The sequence below is a fragment of the Dermacentor andersoni genome, chromosome 2, assembly GCF_023375885.2.
Source record: "Dermacentor andersoni chromosome 2, qqDerAnde1_hic_scaffold, whole genome shotgun sequence".
NCBI classification, from domain to species: domain Eukaryota; kingdom Metazoa; phylum Arthropoda; class Arachnida; order Ixodida; family Ixodidae; genus Dermacentor; species Dermacentor andersoni.
Window position 1 is genome coordinate 127522285 of NC_092815.1, and position 13119 is coordinate 127535403.

At 43.3% G+C, this 13119-nt stretch overlaps 2 long non-coding RNA genes across 5 annotated transcripts in view; one reads left to right on the plus strand and one right to left on the minus strand.

Annotated features, from left to right (window-relative positions):
• Positions 1–3310, plus strand: part of LOC129387334 (uncharacterized) — a 47607-nt gene extending 44297 nt beyond the window's left edge. For 2 of the 4 annotated variants that reach the window (XR_011892824.1, XR_008614601.2), the window contains one exon: positions 775–3309. This is a non-coding gene — a long non-coding RNA (uncharacterized lncRNA). Of the gene's footprint in view, positions 1–774 lie in introns of all 4 variants that reach the window. The other 2 variants (XR_011892825.1, XR_008614603.2) reach the window with 2 other exon arrangements.
• Positions 917–11876, minus strand: LOC140216149 (uncharacterized). The gene is made up of 2 exons (XR_011892826.1): positions 3778–11876; positions 917–1663 (listed from the first exon to the last, which is right to left on the minus strand). It is a non-coding gene; the product is annotated as an uncharacterized lncRNA (long non-coding RNA).
• Positions 11877–13119: the final 1243 nt, after the last annotated feature.

The following is a 13119-nucleotide window of genomic DNA, read 5'->3' on the forward strand; positions in this document are numbered from 1 at the left end:
TACCAATTAACATCATACCTGCCAACTCTCCCAATGTGCCTGGGGGACTCCTGAATTCCAACCAATTCTCCAGTTGTACAAACACGGCCATAAATTTCCCAAATATCTGCCCCGACCCCAATGCAAAAAGGAGTATCATGCAGCACAGCCGTGTCATAATTGCCATTGTGCACTAGAAAGCTAGCTAGCTGAAGTGCCATTTAAATTCAAAACATTTGTGTGTAGGCCTAAGTAGCCAAATTCGTTTCAGATGGAGACATTCATTGAAGAGCATGTGTGTGAGACAAAGGTGTAATAGGTGTTGCATAACAGCCGGGTCTTTTAGGTCAGCTTTGCAGCACTTGATAGAATACACAAATGATGGTGAAGCATATCAAGAGTCGAAAGGGGCCACTGTAACGGAACCTAGCATGCGGTCCTTAAATATACACGCGCGCACGCGGAGTCTCCGGTCACAGTACAAACATTGAGACGGCTAATAGCTGTACTGGCAGCTATTCAGTCTCACATTTCTGTGAGCCAAAAAAAAGAGTGATTTCATCATTTTATTGCCGGTGGCCCCCCCCTCCCCACCTTTGGTTGGCGAATTTTCTTTCGAGGTCCCAAAGTTGGGAGGTTTGATTAACACGGATACGACAGGAAAGAGAGAAGAATGCAGCCCAATATGTCCCCTGGCTTATTTATAGCATTAACAGAAGTTTAAATTTGCACAGATATGAAAGCATACTGACTGACAAGTTAGCATTTCTTTTTTCACTTGGTTTTACATCGTAGGTCGACACCCCTGAGAAGGCTTCCTTGCAAGCTCGTGCAGCAAGACTTGCCTCTTGCCTCTAAGCAGCAAAAGCAAAGAAAGGAGATGAAAAGTCTGCAGCAGTCAAGGTGGCATTTTCAAAAAGAGAATGCTAAACTGAAATCCGTTCTGAAAAGACAAAACACACAATATATTTTATTCAGAGAGCAGGTTTTTGTGCTTGATATTCTTGGTGCTGCAAATCAGTTGTTTTTGCAACAACGAATGGGTAAGCAGACAAGAGAACAAACACCAACAGACTGCTTGCTTAAGCAGAGATATTTTGCTCTTACTTTAAACTTTACTCTGAACAGGCATACAGGTACATGAGGAAAGTGTTTGATGCATGTTTGCCACATCCTTGAACTTTAGGCAATTGTACAATAGCGGTAATAGAAAAGCAGGATTTTCCAAGGAGGGTGTAAGTGCGCTTAAGTTGCTCAAAGAATAGCAAGCAAGACCATCAAAATATGTGGAGCCTTGTAGTTCACAAGATGTTCATTAAACAGCAGGTAGTGTGGCAAGAGGGACATTTTGAAAGCTATATGGACATGAGCAAAGGAGCCACAGGTGACTGCTTGCCACAGGCAAAAGCTGCCTTTGTAAGAATGGCTGTATGCATGAGCCACCGTAATTGTTCACTGGAGTCTGATCACATGACCTAAACTCGCCACTCTGATGTGTCTGTGTCTGCTCAATGTTTTTCAAACCAAGCATAACAAGTACAGCCGCATACAGGTTGCACAGTGTATTGCACATTTTAAAGGAGAGTCATGCAAGTCATACAAGTCATGCAACTACGTCATACCTGCCTTGTTGAGTAGGTGCGTGGATCACGTCTAGGGCTCACTGTCATCTGGTAGAGAAAAACTGCAAAACTCAAATATTAAACAGTACCAGGTGGCACAGTTCTTTCCTTCTTTCTAACCATGCTATGCATTTCATTCAGTGGAATTACACCAGAATGGGCTTTTGTGTGAACTGCACATTATATATCTTTTTACAGGTTTGTCAAATGGACAGTGTACAGGAACATACACACAGATTACCACATATATCTGCTGGGCAAGGCAAACAGCTGAACATTGGCCTGACAGTGACTTGTTTTTGCCTTGAGAATGATTATGGGTGTGTTGACAAGTTTGGCCGGACTTGTCCTAGGAGCATTCTTAATTTTGATGATTAAAATGAATTTTTTGTGCCTCATAACCGAGAAAACTTACATAATAGTTTTATGAAAAACAATAATGTCTTCACAAAATAAAGTAGAAAATAAAGCAGGAGTGCCCAGTCAGTCACAAGTGCTTTTTGCAAATTTTGCTGAACCTGCATTTTGTTAGCCCCTAAAGAAAGAAGTGCTGTCGCTAGAGTTTTAAGAATATTAACTCATTACCACATGAAGAATAAAATAATCACAAAAAGGAAACATTGAAAAAGATTGACGAAAGTTCAGATTTTTGCTTCCACATGTACAAAGAAGATGCCTTAAAATTTTTCCAGCCTGTTGCGATAAGAGCCATCAAGTTTGAGGAAAATACATTTGCTCTTGTCGGAGCTGAAAATTCACAAGTGCTCCATGTTTAGCATGTTTGAATTAGTGCTATGTTAAATACCTTTTTTCAAAAAGAAAAGCTTTCCTTAATTTTACAAAATTACATGTATTGACATAATTACGCAATCTGGAAAAACGTGTTCCTATATTTGTTTGCTAGTGCATTTACAAAGCAAGTAGTGTGACTGAATAAATGCCACCACTGCTGTGACATAGTGTTTGTAGGTGCTTGATGCAGGTTCTTTTCCTTTAAGACACCAGAACACTTCATGATGGCTCGACGATCGCCTAAACAGAAAATTTATGATTGAGAGCTTTTGGAACATTCCTGGGCAGGGGTCGCAAAACAGTGCATGGGTGCAGTGAGAGAAGAATGGTGGGGCATTGTCACGGGGTTTTAGAGGGCCTGCTCCTGATATCAAGCAATAAAGTGCATCTCTTGCATGTGGAGAGCATCCAAGAACAGTTTACTCTGTTGAATGCAGAGCTATCACTTTATGAATGAGAGAGAGTGTGCAGTGGAACTTGTGGCACCGAAGTGAAGTAAAAAGACACTAATGGAAATGAGATTTCATCCTCCCAGTGCCTGTTTAAAGACTTGGCCTTTCTCCACCAGAAGTTCATCTATTGGTTTGTGAAATAAATTTTTTTTTTTGCAGAACTAAGATTCTTTTCGTTGTCCTCAACACTAGGGTGGTAAAATACACTTTTTGAAATCAAAATTAAAAATTGTCGCCATATGTGGCTGGCTTAAGTTATCTGAACACACCCTTATGCACGACATAAATAAGTCACACAGATAGACATCTTTAATGCTGTGCTGCAACAGTAAAATAGTAGCCTCAGATGAGACTACACCTTTTAATTGTTAATATCCTCTGAATACAGGTGCACTTTTCAGCAGCAATCTGAAAAGTAACGGGAGACAGAGACCAGGACTATGTGCGCCAGCATTGAACAGGTGCAGCAGGGTAAAAAAACGTGTTTTTGGAATAAGGCTTCTGCCTTGATGCCATACACTAGGCCATGCCATAGGTTTGGGCAAGAAGTGGTGCCTCTCTGCCCATTTCCTCCCGCGTCGAGATCCAGCAGGCAGCATGACAATGGCGTAATACACTCGTCTTCTGGTTTCCCTGTCACTCTCGCAATGCGTACTGCCCTTCCCCAGACTTTAGAGTTAAGGAAAGTATCTCTCTCTGCGGAAGAGACACTGGCTCCCTGACTTTGGCCATCACTGGATTCGATGAATACTTGCCACAACCTATGAGTGACCCATGCCCAACTATTGCAAACAAGGCAAGGCTATTTACTATGTTTTTAGAAAGTGAACCTTCTCTGTGCAAGTGCTACTTATTGCTCTCCAGAATAAATAATATTGTAGCTGGCACCACTGGTTACCCAATTTGTCAAAACCCAACGTAGCTATGATTACCTGCAGTACGGGTTGCGGAGTACTAGGGAATGCGGGTGTGTGGCTAGATCAGGAGCTTGCCTTCAGCCCTCTGTTTCTTCAGCCCTGTTCAGAGATGGGTAACATTTTGTTTATTGACAGTGGCGTACAGATTCAACTTCGAATTTGTTCATTTCGTAGTACTCACTGCTTGCCCTTCCTTCGTTTGTGTGCGAGTGGATGCATGTGCATGTTTTCCCTTCCTCTCTTCTTTTGATCTCTTGGTATATAAACATGCCAACTACTTGATTATTGCCAACAACTTGGCAATAGCATGCCAAGTCTGCTCAGCTAACTTCTCCACCTACCATTACAATTTCTTGCGAGTGCAGACATATACTGACATACTGGTTGATGTGTATGGTTTGCTTGTGATAAATTTTTTAAATTTTCACCTTTGTAATAGTCAGTAAGGCTCTGGAACAAGCTGCCCAATACAATGGTAGAGGATTTTAATGAAGCTGTAAGGGCTCTTGATTTTGCCAAAATGTGGTATGTTGCAAAACAGTGTGTAGTATATTTTATGACCTTTTCTTTTTGCTGAATTTTTTGTCACTTTCACTCATTAGTAATAATATTGGAATAGCCTGTTACAACACTTATACATATTAAGCCTCTTGTTTTCTTCCGTTCTTTTGTTTTCAATACTATGTTATTTGCTCCACATTAGTTAAAGTGCACGTATGGGCAATTTCAGGAAAATAAACATGGAATTAAATACATTCTCAGAACATGCAAGTTTTGTGCACAGTGGGTGAGCTGTGGAGTGTGAATAGTGCAACATGCAGTGCATGTTAAGAGAAAATTGCCCTAGGCTAGTGGTATGGCATAAAGCAGCACCAAGATTCTTAGGAATTCAGCGCACTGGAACCAAAATGCAAAATATACCTTTTCGTTCACTATTGTACCTAGTGCGCAATGAAAGACTATAATTAAAATGTACAGAGGAAATTTTTCACCTGATCACAGGACAGAAAACCAGTGATTCCCTTATTTCACAGAAAAAAAACATGATTTTCATCTCTTTATATAAAAAGTGAGGACAATCAAAACAATCCATGGCACATAATGCAAGATAGCTCCATCTCTTCTTCAATCATTTCAAAATTAAATTAGGGGATTTGAAATGCTGCAAATGCCCAGTGGAATGCTATAATGGGTAATTACGGATTAATTTTGCCCATCTGAGGTTTAACATGCACCCAAAGCATGTTATTCAAGCATCTTTGCATTCCATCCCCTGCAGCTACCATGGCCATAATCGAAGCTGCAACCTCTTAGCCAGCAGGAACATTGGACATCCTCTAAGCCACTAGAACGGGTCCCGAAATGTATACCTTGACCTATGCCCATGAGCAAGAAGTATATGGACCAGGGATCGTGCAATAAACTCAATTTTCTCATTCGCCTGTAAATTGAACTTGAAATTTGAGAAGCTAATCCCACAGGTGAAAAATTTTTTTGGAACTAATATATCTATACACGTAGGTAAATACAAGGTTGCTAGAGACTGATACTAAGCTGGCAGAAAAATGTGTGTTGGAACTATTAAGCACATTCTAACATGTCTTGTTTCGCTCTCAGGCAATGCATGATGAGCATGTTGAAAATGCAATTAAGTATTTACATCTGAAGCTTCAAATCACCAGAAATCATCTGAGTTAGAGATATGAAACACATGGGAAAAAAAGAAACAAATTCTGCCCTACAATTCAGCCCACTGCAAATTGCTTCATGAAAAGAGTGTGCAGTTGTGCCATAGCAACAATCTCGCCAAGTGGCATTAACAAATGGTTCAAACTAGGGGTGGAGGAGACTGAATGCCCGGTCACTTCCGGAAAGGCGCAGTATATATATTTATTTCTGTTTTGAAGATTCATGCAAAGGCTTAAAATGTTGAAGATTCCAGTTTTACGGGAAATGATGAGACATGATAGCCTCTTCATTGCATAGCAGTCAACACTCTTGTACAGGATCATTCACAGTAGATGCTGCATCCAACATTAGCTTTAATGATAGAGTACATAGAACACAAACGGAGCCACTAGCACGACTATCTGAAAGTGCGGCACGTCAGCATGCTGCATCAGCACCCCACCTTTTCTTTCATTGGTGGCGGAGGGCTCTCCTGGATCAGGAGCAAATGATGTATGACGCATGCTTCCTCCTTTCCCCTCCAGCCATGCTGAATCTGTGCTCCCATCCCCATGGCACACTTTCTCCTGTCCCATCAGGTGCCTCCTCAGTTCGCAACTGCATCGTCCTCCTCTCCAGTTTTTCCCCTTTCTTGCTGTACGCAAGGTGACAGATGGGTTTTCCTTCTCATGAGCGCTCTAATGCTAAGACGTCACAAAAAAAAAAAAGAACAGGAAGCCATAATGTCTATGCAGCTGCCAAAATTAGAAGTAATATGTCGTACATTACATGGAAGGCAAACCATGTTGTACAATATCCTGCTTTTGTGCAGCAAACACTGTTGGGCAAAGCTGGAAACAGCTGGCTGTGTGAACATAAAAATGCAAGGTGCATGATAGAAGAGCATTTGATCTCAGTAATTTATGCAGTGGTGGCAAGAGGACAACAAGAGAAATGATTCAGGTAGCCCAGATGGCGCAATAAGACAATGTATAAGTATGCCATCAATTGGTCTCACTATAAAAGAAATGTGAATATGACATCGGCCTTTAATAGAACAAAGAATCAGTGGTTCCATGTAGCATGACTTAGGGACAAAGTTGCTTCTGTACATTTTGGTTTTGGTGGTACACTGCACAGTAGTTACATAACTGTTCCTTCTGCGAATTATACATTAAATTAGAAAAAAAAATTCAATTGCGCTGTTTTTAGGTGCTAAAACCACGATGTGATTATGAGGCATGTTGTAGTGGGCAACTCTGGAAATTTGGAGCACCTGGGTTTCTTTAAGATACACCTAAATCTAAGTACACAGGTGTTTTCGCATTTTTCCCCCATTGAAATGTGGCTGCCGTGGCCAGGATTTGATCCCGCGACCTCGTGCTTAGGAGCCCAACACCATAGCCACTAAGCAACCGTGGCGGGTAAATTCAGTTAGAAGTCAGGGTTATCAGTGCTGTTTGTTGCTTACATCTTTTGTTTTACGCTGTATGTACACTGGATTTATGACGCGGTTTGTACTTCAAGAGGTTGTGAAACGGTTGTGTGACTGGCCCAAGTTTATTATTGCAAGAGTAAAGGTCCAACATGGTCATGGAGACAAACATAACAGCTCTCAGCACATATTATACGAGTTCTGAAAATAGAGTGCATCTTTATAAACTTGATTGAATACACAATAAAGAGAAAACTAATTGACATTTCATATTCTTTATTTCATGTAATATCCATTGACACTCAGTATTTTCATAATACAATGTACACTGACCCACAAAATATTATGGGGTGCGCGAGCACGTGGCGAAACGGCCCTCCTCCGCTTCTAGCGGGGCACCCCTGGTGTCGAGACTGACGCCTGCGCACATGCGCCCCTCCGAGACTGCAAGCGTGCATGTTTCCACGCTTACTCCTTGCACCAGCGATATGCGAATGTAGCCGCGAGGTGCCCCTCTTGTGATTGGCACTGTGGCGGCTTCGACGGGCAAAACCTTGTTTATGCAATGGAAATTGAGAGTTCATTTTCTTCTCGCCGGTCTCCTTCTATAGGGAGCGTTTTCTGACATGCTCTTCTGTGGGAGAATGCCCCGTTCATAAAAAGAAACAACAAAGATTGGACACGAAATGGTGCAGCTCAGAAAAAAGAATTACTTGGGTTCGCCACCGGGCCGTATGTGTCGGCGCTCGTGACTCGACAAAAAGCAGCCGCAGCAGCATGCACAAGCTCAGGCTTCACATAGTATTGCGCCAATCGCAAGAGGGGCACCTCACGGCTACATTCGGATATCACCGGCGCACGAGGAGGAAGTGCAGAAACATGCACGCTTGCAGTCTCGGAGGGACGTGCATGCGTGCAGGCTCCATACCATGGGTGCACAGCTAGAAGGGGAGAAGGGTCGTTTTGCCACACGCTCGTGCACCCTGTAATATTTTGTGGTCGAGTGTACATACCAGACATGTTGTCTGTAGTGTTTATTTCTGAAATATGATCTTTTGGGATGTATAATACATATAATAGGCATCTTAGCTTTGTTGCACATTAAGAGGAATTTATTTTATAAACACTATATAATTACCTGAAAAGATTAATGTTTCTTTAGGTTTCACACATTTCTTTTGCTACATTGTAAATGTATATCCTAATAGATTAGTGTTTCGTATGTTATACGCTTGCCAATAGGAGACTTACTGCTGCCATGCGAGGGCCTTCAGGCACATTAAAGCTGTATGTTGCAGCTTTTCGCCTGGAGAACACTCAACAAAGTTTGTTGGAAATAAAACCACTTCTGGTATGTTAAGTCGAAAATTCTATTTCAAGTCGCTGCCTTTAGACACTTCGTGCCAAATGCTATTTTGGCAAGGCTGTGTGATGTCGGGGAATAAGGCTGCTTCGATGGATTTCAAGACCAGATAGCAGCCTTCCTTCACACACTCTGGCACCAAAAAGGGCAGCACAGGTGTCAGTGTTACTTTTGCTACAATTCCTTCACTTGTGCTATAAATAGCAGCAGCAAACTGCCGAGAGATGCCCATGCAAAAGCAAAACAATGCATGAGGGCCATAACATATTTCCCAGCTCCTGAAATCAGTTCCAGTGTTTGCAGTAGGCAAAAGCATGGCCTTCAAGATCAGATTACCAGTGGGAACACTTTCCGAGGGTGCCAATTCATTTCATCAAGACTCAGTGTTGCCACACTGCTTTTGATACAATTGTGAGAAAAAAAAATTTAAGTGAACATATTCTAACACATTGAATGCAGTCAAATTTTCTTTCTGTTATGCTTTCCTTTTATTTGAAAGCAAAAAAAAATCTAAGAAAACAAGACGCAAAACAGAAAGAAAAATACCTCAGTATAGGGCAAGCATCATTACACAGTGTGTGAAACCAGATGTGCACGCCTGTGAGGGTGATGATTGGCCAAGTGTGTGCACTATACATTCAGTGATGCTACAGGCACGCGCTCTGCTGTTTGCGTTTCATTTGACGCTGATAGTACATCCACACAATGTAGCCACAGGGACAAGTGAGCAGTGAAGTGAAGCTTTTTGAGATTATGTTTAGCTGGATCATGAAAATAAAATGTATTAATTAATCATATGCCATGGAAGATACAAGCACAAGTACACAAATTACTGTGCATGACAGGAGTGGCTGCGAAGATGTATAAGGCCTCACACAAAGGCTGGACAGCAGACAAGGGACGATGATATTTAACTAATTTCACCAGGAAAAATGACTTCGAAGTTTGTGCATTAAGTACAAAGAAAATCCGAAGACACCTAAGCACTTCTTACGAGTTGTGAATACTTTAATGTCCAACTGAACGCCACTGCCGAGTTATGAACTCCTCGCGGGCAAGCGGGCACGTTAAGACGCTTGGCACCTACTGATTTAGCCTTACCGAGGCGCAGTTAGAAGGCACACAAGAGCTTGAGCAGACAAGGAACACAGGCTTGCGAGAGGGAAGGTGATGTGTTGTCGTAGCAATGCACTCTCCCCTCGCCAAGTAGCGCGGCAGCAGATGTTCCCCTTCGCTCGCTTTCCTCTGCTTAGACACGAGCCAGCAAGTGCAAGCTAAAGTCATGAGCGCGCCTTGTGTGCTCACATGGCGTCACAGTCAATGGCAAATTAGGCACCGTTTTGCTGCTACAGAAGCGTGTAAGAGCACAACAGTTTTTAAGCATTGCTTCATGCTAAGGTCCAAGTCATAAGTTCGGTACTGTCACACAACAGCCACATTAATGAGATGAACAATGGGGGTAAAATGTGAAATTAAGCTGCAAAATCATGAAGCAAAAGCCTTTGAAGCTGTGAAGTTCTTTCGGAACTTGGAAGGTGTGGACATTTGGACATGCAGAGGATGCAGTCTTTGGAAACAACTTGCCAAGTTAATTAGTTGTTTTTACCAAAGCAATATTTCATCACAAAGCAAATAGCTATAATTTCAGTATGCTCCAAGATTGAAGGCCCTATGATGAAAATTTCTATTGCATTTCTAGCAAGTTAATGGAGCAACCAAAGGTAAGAGACATTTGATGCTAGTATTCAATAAATTTCAGTTATTAGAAAGCACTCGTCCTGTGCCCTTCTGTGTGTCTTCCGTTGTTTCCGCACTGATTAGTAAGTATGACGCTAGTGACTGCAATAGAATACGTGAAGGCCGAGAAAATAGCAATGGCAATGAAGAGCTATTGCTTGAACAAAAAAAAAAAAAAAAGAAGCATAGGTGTAGTGCCAAAGCAGAAAGGAAACGAAAAGTATGTGCAAAGCCATGCATGACAAGAGAAAGCAGTAGGCAAGGAGATGTGGTGAGCAGGGGAGGGGGGGTATTCTGTAAGAGCCCAGCTAGTGGACTCCATTTCGGCCGCTACTGATTGGCTAGGGCTGCTGGTCTCCTCCTCTCTCACACAGCTGCATCCAATCAGCAGTGGCCGAAATGGGCAGTACACTAGGTGTACTCTTACAGAATACCCCCCCAGGAGAAAATTATGAGATGGATTCTTGCCTTGTGAAGTGCAGCAACTGTTTTTTTTTTTCTGTTCAGAGCGAACGTGAGCGAGACTGGAGATATAATGGTGATATGAGGCTTTGATGTGGAGATAAGCTGTGGTCTAGGATGAAGCACAATTTCGGTTTCCAGCTGTGGATGAATTTCCAGGAGACCCTGCATATACAAGTTTTTTTTAGCAATTAATAATTCACGTATCTGGCGAAGGAAATCATTACAGTGAACATGCGGCATAAGCAATAGTCAGGCACATATAGCAAAATACAGTGCCACTGTAGAGGAAAGGTGACAGGGAAGAGCAACAAAAAGTGATCAAGCATGTGCAGGGAGAAGGGTACAGAAAAAGTACAAGGGATCACACAAAGGAGATCAGTTTGACAGTGACGACAAGAGCAGTACTTATGAGCACAACTTTCGGAAGAAAGTAAGTAGCAAATTAATTGGGTCATCAGTTGCCAAAGAGCAAGTATTTTCTGTCACAAATGCTACTGACGCCAAGCGTCATGTCCTGGCGCTGTTAAGGAAGTGAAGGCGCAGTTGTGGCAAGGGATAGCAGCAGCAGGTGTGTCATAATAATGGCAGTACCAGGCAGTACTGGGCTACAGTGAGCCAACTGTACCAGCCTGTGCTTCTGGAAATCTGTCACCTATGTCGAGTTGAAATGTACTACTAAAGTGGGTGTACGTCGGAAAGACTTTCTCGCCCGTGCGGCGCTCGTGCCGAGTCGGTGATTGCGGATTATTGATTTAATGAGCAATCTTTCGTCTCATTAAAGATGTTTTGTGCCTCTTCCCGGGGGAGAATTAGGGGCCATAGTGTAGACCAGGCATGCCCTCCTGGAGCAGTACCTTCGCTCGTGCAAGGCTTTTTGTATGCTGCTCTCCGTGACTTTTAAATGGCATTTTTTAATGGTCCCCTTCGATATAAATAAAGGTTCTTCAGCAAAACCATGTGCAATAAATCTGTAAGCGGGAGCCGCAGAGCTAGCGAAACGGAAGCAAAGCAGGCACGTCGGACGTACATTTAGACAGAGCGTTATTAAAAGCTCAGGTGCTCTCGTGAGGGCTCCGTTTGCCGGTGACGTATGCCATCTTGTTGCAGTACTGGTAAAAATCCATTATATCGTCGGGACGAAAAAAGCACCCCGCCACTTCTATAACACCAGTCGGAACACTGCGGCCGCCATCACCTTTTAGGGTGGTCTACGGCCATAAATTGCATAACGACTTTCGCTTTTCCCAGCTACAGGGTGCTAAATCTGTTTCAACATGCAGACATGCATGTTCACGCGAATCTCTTGAAGGGTGCAGTATGCACCGATAACTAACATACGATGGACACGGCGTAATGCTTTGGCATTAAAGTTATCCGATTGGTCCTCGATATCACAGGTTCACTGATCCCGTCGCACGTTCCGTATGTTAACGTTGCGACATAAAGCGCAACAAACCTACCAGCAACATCCAAGGAGACGCAGGAGGAAAACTTGCGGACGACACACGGCTTCGTCACGAAAGACATTTGAAACATGGCCAGCCGACACACGGCAAAATGCGCGCCTAGGGACAAACGCATACAAAACAAGCAAATCAGCTTCTCCTCCGTGGTACCTAGGCAAAGGGGGAAATTCAAGGCGCAAACGCCCCCAGATTTTCCCTCTCGCACCCGACAAACGACTGGCGATTCCTCAAATGACCGTCTCGTGTCGGCTCCGCATGTTCGAACTGCATTTGGGTGTACGACGATAACACGAGATGGCGCCGCATGTCCGCGAGCACCGCGCTCCAGTGGCGGCAAACTTGAACCCGCCGCCGAAGACCACAAGCAATCAGACCCGACTCTGGGACCATCCACAAAGTTCAGCCGTCTATGCATGCATTATTATTATTATTTGTTTTGAACACATATACACATATACACAGGTATCAGGAAAGGGAAAGCGAGGAGCAGGCTGGCAACTGCCACCGGAGGGGGCACAACGCCTGCCTACTCCTCTGAAGGGAGGTGACAGCAACACAGAAATGGAAGATAGGAAGGAGGGGAGGAAAAAAGAAAGAGGAAAGGAGAGCAACAGGACAAATCTATAGACCAAAGTAGAACACTGCAACAGGTCAAATCTAAAGACTAAGGTAGAACTCTGCAGCCGGAGTTAAAGTGACGCCGCGTCGAACAGCCTCCACAATTATCGACCACATCCATGGCTAGTTCGCTATGCGGCTAATTGGGTTCTCCACGATGAGACGCCAAGTAAAGCTGCACGTAATCACCGTTTCACCGGTATTCGGTTCACAATGTACACTATAAGGTGGTTGAACCCGCCACCTCCCATCTTCGAAGGAAGAAGGGTTAGGGTACAGTACTGATCACACACAGTAGAGTCGGTCACTGAAGGTCACGCTACTACAGAATGTTGAATGTTCACGCTACAAACGTGAACAACGTGAAACAAACATGAAACGAACACAGTAGAGTCGGTCACTGAAGGTCACGCTACTACAGAATGTTGAATGTTCATGCTACAAACGTGAACCTAAGTTAGTTAGTTCTATAAAGGTTAGTAGGGCGCGATGGGCCTGATCACGTTTAGATGCACAGCCACTGGGGTATAAACATTCCTCGAGTGTCGCACACCGCAGGCCAAGGAGATGATAGTTTCTCACTAGCGACATGCGCTGCGCACTGA